The sequence below is a fragment of the Semicossyphus pulcher genome, unplaced genomic scaffold (genome assembly GCF_022749685.1).
Source record: "Semicossyphus pulcher isolate SPU_LCO1_2020_fin unplaced genomic scaffold, fSemPul1.0.p SCAF_10, whole genome shotgun sequence".
In the NCBI taxonomy this organism is placed as follows: domain Eukaryota; kingdom Metazoa; phylum Chordata; class Actinopteri; order Labriformes; family Labridae; genus Semicossyphus; species Semicossyphus pulcher.
This window is the reverse complement of record NW_027211604.1, coordinates 5,680,001-5,690,000: the sequence shown is the minus strand read 5'-3', so window position 1 is coordinate 5,690,000 and position 10,000 is coordinate 5,680,001. Positions and strand designations below refer to the sequence as shown.

The window sequence follows — 10,000 nt, the reverse complement described above, 5'->3', positions numbered from 1 at the left end:
TTTCACACGAAATCACTGGCTTTTCCAGAACGAGGTTTCAGATCAGAACGTTGTGAACCCTCCTTTTGCCTCTAGCTTCATAAAGAAACACAGGAGACGTATTGCAAGGTCACTTGTGAGTACTGAGGGCTCGTCCGGGATTTGAACCCGGGACCTCTCGCACCCTAAGTGAGAATCATACCCCTAGACCAACGAGCAACATGACACTGCTTTTAATCAGTGTAAAAACTCGAAAAAAACGGAACTTTACATAACCTGCAAATTCAGATTGTACACTGTTGTGACTGTAATGTTTACAGGATGTTAGGTCTTTATTTTTTTTACAGGGTGTATCAAAATGAACTCGAGAAAGGACACCAAACTTATGGTTTTCCAACAAATGATACAAGCAACACTGGAATCTGATAGCTGGATCAACTTGATAGTTTCACATGAAAACACAGGCTTTACCAGAATGAGGTGTTCAAGAGAGCACAGAGTTGTTTTCCTCTAGCTTCATATGTAGACTCACTTGGTACAAGGTAGCTCGTGAGTACTGAGGGCTCGTCCGGGATTTGAACCCGGGACCTCTCGCACCCAAAGCGAGAATCATACCCCTAGACCAACGAGCCATAAACACCTGGTGGTAATAGAAGAAAAATTCGACAAATCTCCATTGTAACTGAAATGCAAAGAAAAGGTGGGAAAGAAAATGTTGAGTTTTGTAGAAGCTGTACAAGAAAGTTAGGGTTATTTCAACAAATGCTACAACCAACACCGGAATCCGATAGCTGGATGAACTTGATAGTTTCACATGAAATCACCGGCTTTTCCAGAATGAGGTGTTCCAGAGAGGACAGTTCTTTTCCTCTAGCTTCATATGTAGACTCACTTGTTACAAGGTCACTTGTGAGTACTGAGGGCTCGTCCGGGATTTGAACCCGGGACCTCTCGCACCCTAAGCGAGAATCATACCCCTAGACCAACGAGCCACAAAAGACTGATTTTAATACAACAAAAAGCAGACAAATCTCTATATTATCTAAAAAGCAGAGTCAAATGGTTCCATTGATTTGACTGTAATTTTTCTTCTTTTTGCAGAAGATGTGACAAAACACAAAAGTCAGGACAATTATTCCACCAACACTGGATTACGATGGCCGGATCAACTTGACATAACTTTCCTATGAAATCAGTGGCTTTTCCAGAATGAGTTGTTTGAGAGAGCACAGATTTTTTTCCTCTAGCTTCATAAGCAGACTCACTTGTGTGTACTGAGGGCTCGTCCGGGATTTGAACCCGGGACCTCTCGCACCCGAAGCGAGAATCATACCCCTAGACCAACGAGCCATAAACTCCTGGTGGTAATAGAAGAAAAATTCGGCAAATGTCCATTTTAACTGAAATGCAATGTCCATTGTTATGACTGTCTGTAATGATTACAGGTGGGAAAGAAAATGTTGAGTTTTGTAGAAGCTGTACAAGAAAGTTAGGGTTATTGCAACAAATGCTACAAGCAACACTGGAATCCGATAGTTGGATCAACTTGACATAACTTTCACGTGAAATCACTGGCTTTTCCAGAATGAGGTGTTGGAGAGAGCACAGATTTTTTTCCTCTTGCTTCATAAGTAGACTCACTTGTGAGTACTGAGGGCTCGTCCGGGATTTGAACCCGGGACCTCTCGCACCCAAAGCGAGAATCATACCCCTAGACCAACGAGCCATAAACACCTGGTGGTAATTGAAGAAAAATTCCACAAATTAACATTGTAACTGAAATGCACTGTCTATTGTTATGACTGTCTGTAATGTTTACAGGTGGGCAAGGAACATTTTGAGTTTTGTAGAAGCCGTACAAGAGAAAGCACAAGAAAGTTAGGGTTATTCCAACAAATGCTACAAGCAACACTGGAATCCGATAGCAGGATCAACTTGACATAACTTTCACACGAAATCACTGGCTTTTCCAGAACGAGGTTTCAGATCAGAACGTTGTGAACCCTCCTTTTGCCTCTAGCTTCATAAAGAAACACAGGAGACGTATTGCAAGGTCACTTGTGAGTACTGAGGGCTCGTCCGGGATTTGAACCCGGGACCTCTCGCACCCTAAGCGAGAATCATACCCCTAGACCAACGAGCCACAAAAGACTGATTTTAATACAACAGTTTCACATGAAAACAAAGGCTTTACCAGAATGAGGTGTTCAAGAGAGCACAGAGTTGTTTTCCTCTAGCTTCATATGTAGACTCACTTGGTACATGGTAGCTTGTGAGTACTGAGGGCTCGTCCGGGATTTGAACCCGGGACCTCTCGCACCCTAAGCGAGAATCATACCCCTAGACCAACGAGCCACATGACACAGCTTTTAATCAGTGTAAAAACTCGAAAAAAACGGAACTTTACATAACCTGCAAATTCAGATTGTACACTGTTGTGACTGTAATGTTTACAGGATGTTAGGTCTTTATTTTTTTTACAGGGTGTATCAAAATGAACTCGAGAAAGGACACCAAACTTATGGTTTTCCAACAAATGATACAAGCAACACTGGAATCTGATAGCTGGATCAACTTGATAGTTTCACATGAAAACACAGGCTTTACCAGAATGAGGTGTTCCAGAGAGCACAGAGTTGTTTTCCTCTAGCTTCATATGTAGACTCACTTGGTACAAGGTAGCTCGTGAGTACTGAGGGCTCGTCCGGGATTTGAACCCGGGACCTCTCGCACCCAAAGCGAGAATCATACCCCTAGACCAACGAGCCATAAACACCTGGTGGTAATAGAAGAAAAATTCGACAAATCTCCATTGTAACTGAAATGCAAAGAAAAGGTGGGAAAGAAAATGTTGAGTTTTGTAGAAGCTGTACAAGAAAGTTAGGGTTATTTCAACAAATGCTACAACCAACACCGGAATCCGATAGCTGGATCAACTTGATAGTTTCACATGAAATCACCGGCTTTTCCAGAATGAGGTGTTCCAGAGAGGACAGTTCTTTTCCTCTAGCTTCATATGTAGACTCACTTGTTACAAGGTCACTTGTGAGTACTGAGGGCTCGTCCGGGATTTGAACCCGGGACCTCTCGCACCCTAAGCGAGAATCATACCCCTAGACCAACGAGCCACAAAAGACTGATTTTAATACAACAAAAAGCAGACAAATCTCTATATTATCTAAAAAGCAGAGTCAAATGGTTCCATTGATTTGACTGTAATTTTTCTTCTTTTTGCAGAAGATGTGACAAAACACAAAAGTCAGGACAATTATTCCGCCAACACTGGATTACGATGGCCGGATCAACTTGACATAACTTTCCTATGAAATCAGTGGCTTTTCCAGAATGAGTTGTTTGAGAGAGCACAGATTTTTTTCCTCTAGCTTCATAAGCAGACTCACTTGTGTGTACTGAGGGCTCGTCCGGGATTTGAACCCGGGACCTCTCGCACCCGAAGCGAGAATCATACCCCTAGACCAACGAGCCATAAACTCCTGGTGGTAATAGAAGAAAAATTCGGCAAATGTCCATTTTAACTGAAATGCAATGTCCATTGTTATGACTGTCTGTAATGATTACAGGTGGGAAAGAAAATGTTGAGTTTTGTAGAAGCTGTACAAGAGAAAGCACAAGAAAGTTAGGGTTATTCCAACAAATGCTACAAGCAACACTGGAATCCGATAGCAGGATCAACTTGACATAACTTTCACACGAAATCACTGGCTTTTCCAGAATGAGGTTTCAGATCAGAACGTTGTGAACCCTCCTTTTGCCTGTAGCTTCATAAAGAAACACAGGAGACGTATCGCAAGGTCACTTGAGAGTACTGAGGGCCCGTCCAGGATTTGAACCCGGGACCTGTCGCACCCTAAGCGAGAATCATACCCCTAGACCAACGAGCCACATGACAGTGATTTTAATCAGTGTAAAAATTCGAAAAAAACTGAATTTTACATAACCTGCAAATTCAGATGGTACACTGTTGTGACTGTAATGTTTACAGGATGTTAGGTCTTTATTTTTTTTACAGGGTGTATCAAAATGAACTCGAGAAAGGACACCACACTTATGGTTTTCCAACAAATGATATAACCAACACTGGAATCTGATAGCTGGATCAACTTGATAGTTTCACATGAAAACACAGGCTTTACCAGAATGAGGTGTTCAAGAGAGCACAGAGTTGTTTTCCTCTAGCTTCATATGTAGACTCACTTGTGAGTACTCTATGAAGGACAAAAAATGACATAAGCATAAATAAATAAATAAATGAATAAATGATCAAATAAATGCATAAATACCAAATAAATACATACGAAAATAACAAAACAAACAAATTTTGGTAAAGAAAAGGGCTTTTATATATTAATTAATCAATTTAGTTATTTATTTCTACATTTATTTATTTATTCATTCATTTCGACATTTATTTAGTTATTTATTTCTACATTTATTTATTTATTTCTACATTTCCACATCTATTTATTTATGTATTTCTACATTTATTTATTTATTTCTACATTTCCACATCTATTTATTTATGTATTTCTACATTTATTTATTTATTTCTACATTTCCACATCTATTTATTTATGTATTTCTACATTTATGTATTTATTTCTACATTTCCACATCTATTTATTTATGTATTTCTACATTTCTACATTTTTTTATTTATTTATTCCCACATTTATTTATTTATGTATTTCTGTGTCCATGTCGTACAAGGAAAAGTAAATATGCAAATTGAGTGGGTGGACCTAACGTCACTCTGAAGCAGGATTGGTCAGCTGGGAAAACCAGACCGTAGCAATCGATTCCTATCAACTCTAACCTTGGTAACATAATTGCTACTCCTGCAATGGCTTCGTCTGGGAGGCCGCTGCCAGATCTGCTGCGGGATTTAGCTAACCAGCTTGAAAACAGTAAGTTACACCTGTGCAGATCGATCATTTAACAAGTGTGACCACAAAAGTGGTTATATAACAAAAAAAACAAAGGCTACTGTTCTAACTTAAACTGAATTCACCGACCATGTTGTTATTTTTTTCTGCAGCACCGGCTGCTGTAAACGCGGCAAACTCACGTCAGCCGTCAAAATCACCTCCACCATCACACACACCCGCACACCCAGTTGACGGTGGGTTTCCGCAATTAACATTTTGTGATGCGAAATAAGAGACTGTACGGATTAAAAAATTAAGAATGTGTGTCAGTTCGGTTGTGTAGACTAATATGTAATTCAGTCGGTTATGATGGGTTTCTTCAGTTGTGCTGTGCAGTTATTAGTGCAGTTATTATGTCCTAAAATGCCTGTTGTCTTCACTTTATCCTAGCCGAGGTTTCAAGACTGTTTGGCCCGTACAGACAGGGAGGGAGAAGGTTGACAGATCGGCGATCCCTTGCTGTGCCTGCACAACTTTATTCTTACACTCATAACTTCTGCTGTCTTAACGATAAAAATGTGGAGCTAGTCCCCAATCGATTTGCCAAACAGAGGCTTGCTGCTGCAGGACTGGGGGATAAACGTCTTACATTTCAAGGTTTGTATAGAATCATAATCACAATTTAGACCCTTTTTTGGAGGATGTCTGCTGTATGTGAATTTATGATTAAAATAAGACTCCCCTTCAGTATTATTTTATTATAATACACTATTATAATATTAAGTACTTTATATGTTAGTAATTGCCTTTGTTATACATATCATCTGTCTTCTCTTCTCAGGCAGTCAGACAAATTCAAATGAGTTCAGTGACTACCTCTTAGCAGCTTTTCCAAAACTCAGAGAGGGCAGGGGATTTTAACTGCTTAAAATTTCTGGAGCAACACAAAGTCGCCAACTGGTCATCATCCCCTGTCCCAATGACGGCTACCATGTCCGACATCTTAAAGATGCACAAACCCAGATTGGTCATGCTACCATTTTCATTCGTCTGCCATGAGAAGAGTCCATTGTTTAAGTGAGACAACCTGAGTTCTTGTTCTTTTATCTTCTTCTGAAAGAGGGTAGAAAAGCAGATTGTTGTGCTGCCTGATTCGCAGAATGTCTCTTTATTTACATTTCAGCTAAATGTTCTAGAACAAGAAATCTTTACAACAGGACAGTTATTTTTGTTTATGAATGTTACATAACCGTAAGAATTATACACCTGTTAACCTTCTAGATGTTCGTGAGCATGTTGTACATTACAGAAGGTATTTTATATGAAGACTGTTGATAATAAAATACATAAAAACACTGGAAGTCCTGCCCTTACCATTTCTCAAATGTAATTTTCATTATGTTTGTTATACAAGTACACAAAATACAAATCTCATTTATAATCGTTCATCATTATCAAGCTTCTCCTTTTAGCTTGAACCTTGTGAATTTGGAATTTACTGGAGCATTTCTGACAACAGGCTCACAGTTTGTATGTAGACATCCAACACATTGGACAGAGGACCGTCAGGCTCTGGCAGACCTTCTACTTCCTGCTCAGTCAGCGAGCCCTGCAGTTTAACTTCAGGGACAACAACATCTGGATGTCGATGACCACATGGTCCAGGCCAGTCAACTCCATACTCTATGTCAACCTGTAATTACAGGAGATACGGTTACAGGGTCTGTTCAACCAAAATCAGTGATTGTATTCATTATCTAAAGACATTAAAGCCGTCCTCAAACTGTGTAACTGGTAACTTAATAAAACCTAGTTTTAAAATAACTGGTTGAACGTATCAAATTCTCAATTCAACATTGTAGTAACAATTTTAAAGCTCCATTTAGTTACTGGATATCAAACTACTTTAGTAGTTTGGTCATTGACATAAGTGTGGCTGAGTGCCTTATTTCCTTTTACAATATTCGATTCATGACATGCATCACTTTATTCTCTAAAACCTATTTTCTGAGTATATTTTCAGTGCATTGAAATAATATGTTTTCTTTTATGTTTTGCAATCTCAAACCTCTATTTAAACTATTTAAAATGGTACTTTATCGATAACTTCAAAACACTTTATCTTATGTTCAAAACATTTCAAATAAACCTATTTTACAAATTAATTTTGAAATGTAAATACAAAACACAACCACAAAATAATGTGTTAGCCACTGTAGAAACTCAGGGTTATTTACCAAAGATTTTAGGTCGAATAAATACTAGGAAATAATAAATATAGTTGGTTGTGCCACCTGACATTTACTAAAAGAATGTAAAAAAGTGAATTAAAACACTTTGAAATTTTATTTAACAAATGAGACTTATGTAAACAATTTGTTCCAGACTCAAAAGTATGTATTACATCCAGTTCCCAAATTTTTTTTTAGGAATACTTCAATTTAAATTTTTTGTCATTGACCCAGTTACATTATTCTACAGATGCAGCCGTGCAGAACAGAACTTTGGAGTGGTCTGTCCCTGCATTAACAATTGAAACACTTGTATAATATTAGATACGCTGGTTAGGATGTTGACTATTATGTAGGACAGTCATACAAAAAAAAATCAAACCTGCATGGGGTCTTGCGGCGCCTCACGCTCATGGCGAGTCCACAGTTGAAGTGGGGACCGATTTCCCTCAGTGCTCAGCCGGTGGCAGTTCCAGCCATGCTGGAAAACCTCAAGGTGTTTCTGGATGTGAGGCAGAAAGCACCAGTGTAGAGCATACAGGTGAACTTCACTGTCAGGATTGAGAAAGCCCTCTCTCTCAAGGTTTGTGAAGATTGTGTAGAACAGATCAAGCACTCCCACGTAAACGTCTCTCCAGAGTCTCTCTATTCTGATTGAAAAAAGTAAGACTGTTTATCATTACGTCATTCCAAATTAGTGGTGTGAAAACAACCTAACAGTAACCAATGATGGACATAATCCACAGATCTGTTTAAAAATGCTGTTTGAGTACAAAAGAAAAGGAGGCATCTGGGTTACATATGTTACCTTTGATTATGGACACTCCTGCCAGCAATATGGGAACTCCTGTTAAGTCCTCTGTTAGTCACCATGTAGCGTGCAACAGCAACATTTTCCCCTCCTTTATCTGACCTCACACGAGATGGCACACCGTAGACATCCACAGCTTCTAGAAAGCTTCTCAAGACTGTTGCTGCACGGTTGTTGGTGGCGGCATGCAGGTACACAATGACACGACTAAAACCGTTAACACCACCATGCACAACGAAACGCCATCTGAAATATATATGTATGGACATATATTAAGAGCAACCACTACATGTACCATGGATCTGTTACCCCTTTACCACCAAGACATTTCCAGGATTCAAATTGGATTCAATGTATGGTTCTGTAAAGTGTTTTGAATTAAAGTAGTTAGCTATCTATCTCGTTTTCAACACATTATTTACTGTGCTGAGGTTTCTATGATATTTTGTAAAACTAGTTGAAGTTGTTACTATTCTTCAGATAGCCTACCTTATCAATTTATGATTGCCATCAATGTGCCACAAACTGTTAGGCGCTGGTACAGAGTACCTCCTGCGCCTTCGAGGGTTAAGCTGGAGGGTGCGCATCAAAACTCCATGGGGATCCATGCGACGCATTGATTCCTGCACACGCTGTCCTATACTATGCAAAAAAGGGACACAAAATTAGGTTTACTCAAAAACAAGTTGACCCTCTCCTAAAATGTAGCCTGGCAGTAAAAGCATCTTTTCTCCCCACATTCTATGCAGTGTTCATTTTGGCAACCAATTTTAATTTAATTTATGTCTTAGTCTTTTGACTAAATGCAGTGAGTCACATTTTATTCATTTGAATTATCGTTAGTTGTAGTCTAGTTTTATTCCACAAAGTTTTTGTATGTTTTAGTCTATGAAATCCATACAGGTTATGGTCTATGGTCAGGTTAATGAAATCAGAACAGAAACCTTTCATCAAGCACACAGGTCATTTTTGATGCACAATAATCCTAAAGTTTTCTCCTGTAGTACTTCCAACTAGAGTCTAAACTACATGCCTGGGTCAGCTGTTTCTCTCTCTCTCTCTCACTCTCTCTGACTCTCTCTCTCTGACCTTCCCAATCAGATGAATGGGTATGACTCCAATCACTTACTCTGTATGCGAATGCCTTTTGCATGCAGGTGCCCAGCCATCATTTTGTACCCACAGTTGGGATGGTGCTGTAGAATTTGGGTGACAGTTTCATCCAGATCCTTGTCCTCCAATGGCGTTAATAGATCGTGGACTCTGATCATAAAGAAAACCATATGGTTAACATTACACAAATACGACAACAGTACAAACAAAACACAGTGATCACAACAGGTCAGTTGTTTTTTCATTAGCTTAGCTGCAATTAAAATTGAAACCAGAGATAGCTGACATTTTTGCCTGATAAATGGAGGCAGCTGTCTAACATCTTTACTATCTCTGTCAGCAGGCGACAGCAGACACTGCGGTCGAAACGTCCAAATTTTACCACAACACCCCCACCCCACCCCTCCATTTGGTGGCAGACGCCACTAAAATACAACAGAAAAAAAATGACCATCGAAATCAATGGCTAATGTAGCTAGCTTCAGCGTGCTAATCGCCAGCGTCGGAAGCTAAGAACCAGCCTTGCCAGTAGCCGATCCAAAGGGTTGTAATGTTAGAAGCATGACTTGCCGCCCTGGTCGAATGAATAGGCGGCTTCTCATTCACAACCGCCGGCCTCTCAGCTACCAGCGCTAGGCTTATCATTGAACAGATCAGTAGCTGGCTTCGGCAAGGATATAGCCTCCCTCAGCCTCTCAATAGTCTTAATATTGTCCCTATCCCTGCGCCACATTCATATATCTAAACGTGACTTCAAACTTCTGCAGCCTGCTTAAGACTAAAGGACTAGGCAGAATTATGATTATTACCTTATCCCATACTGCCCCATCCTCCGACGAATTGTTCTCTCGCAGACTCCGAACAACCGCGCAATGTCTCCAGCCGTGTGCCCCATAAGGAGGTGAACTTTAATTATATCTGGAGGTAGAAGGTACGATGGACGTCCAATCGTCGCTTCCTCCGTCTCCGACAGGACGTGA

The 10,000-nt window shown here is 39.8% G+C and overlaps 9 non-coding genes across 9 annotated transcripts; all 9 read right to left on the bottom strand.

Moving 5' to 3' along the window:
- Window positions 1–539: 539 nt before the first annotated feature.
- On the bottom strand, window positions 540–611 carry trnap-ugg (transfer RNA proline (anticodon UGG)). The gene has a single exon. It is a non-coding gene; the product is annotated as a tRNA-Pro (tRNA).
- Window positions 612–899: 288 nt separating this feature from the next.
- Window positions 900–971, bottom strand: trnap-agg (transfer RNA proline (anticodon AGG)). The gene has a single exon. It is a non-coding gene; the product is annotated as a tRNA-Pro (tRNA).
- A 286-nt stretch (window positions 972–1,257) lies between these two features.
- On the bottom strand, window positions 1,258–1,329 carry trnap-cgg (transfer RNA proline (anticodon CGG)). Its single transcript has one exon. It is a non-coding gene; the product is annotated as a tRNA-Pro (tRNA).
- Window positions 1,330–1,633: 304 nt separating this feature from the next.
- trnap-ugg (transfer RNA proline (anticodon UGG)) lies at window positions 1,634–1,705 on the bottom strand. The gene has a single exon. It is a non-coding gene; the product is annotated as a tRNA-Pro (tRNA).
- Window positions 1,706–2,050: 345 nt separating this feature from the next.
- Window positions 2,051–2,122, bottom strand: trnap-agg (transfer RNA proline (anticodon AGG)). The gene has a single exon. It is a non-coding gene; the product is annotated as a tRNA-Pro (tRNA).
- A 140-nt stretch (window positions 2,123–2,262) lies between these two features.
- trnap-agg (transfer RNA proline (anticodon AGG)) lies at window positions 2,263–2,334 on the bottom strand. The gene has a single exon. It is a non-coding gene; the product is annotated as a tRNA-Pro (tRNA).
- Window positions 2,335–2,675: 341 nt separating this feature from the next.
- Window positions 2,676–2,747, bottom strand: trnap-ugg (transfer RNA proline (anticodon UGG)). Its single transcript has one exon. It is a non-coding gene; the product is annotated as a tRNA-Pro (tRNA).
- Window positions 2,748–3,035: 288 nt separating this feature from the next.
- trnap-agg (transfer RNA proline (anticodon AGG)) lies at window positions 3,036–3,107 on the bottom strand. Its single transcript has one exon. It is a non-coding gene; the product is annotated as a tRNA-Pro (tRNA).
- Window positions 3,108–3,393: 286 nt separating this feature from the next.
- Window positions 3,394–3,465, bottom strand: trnap-cgg (transfer RNA proline (anticodon CGG)). Its single transcript has one exon. It is a non-coding gene; the product is annotated as a tRNA-Pro (tRNA).
- Between the last annotated feature and the right edge of the window lie 6,535 nt (window positions 3,466–10,000).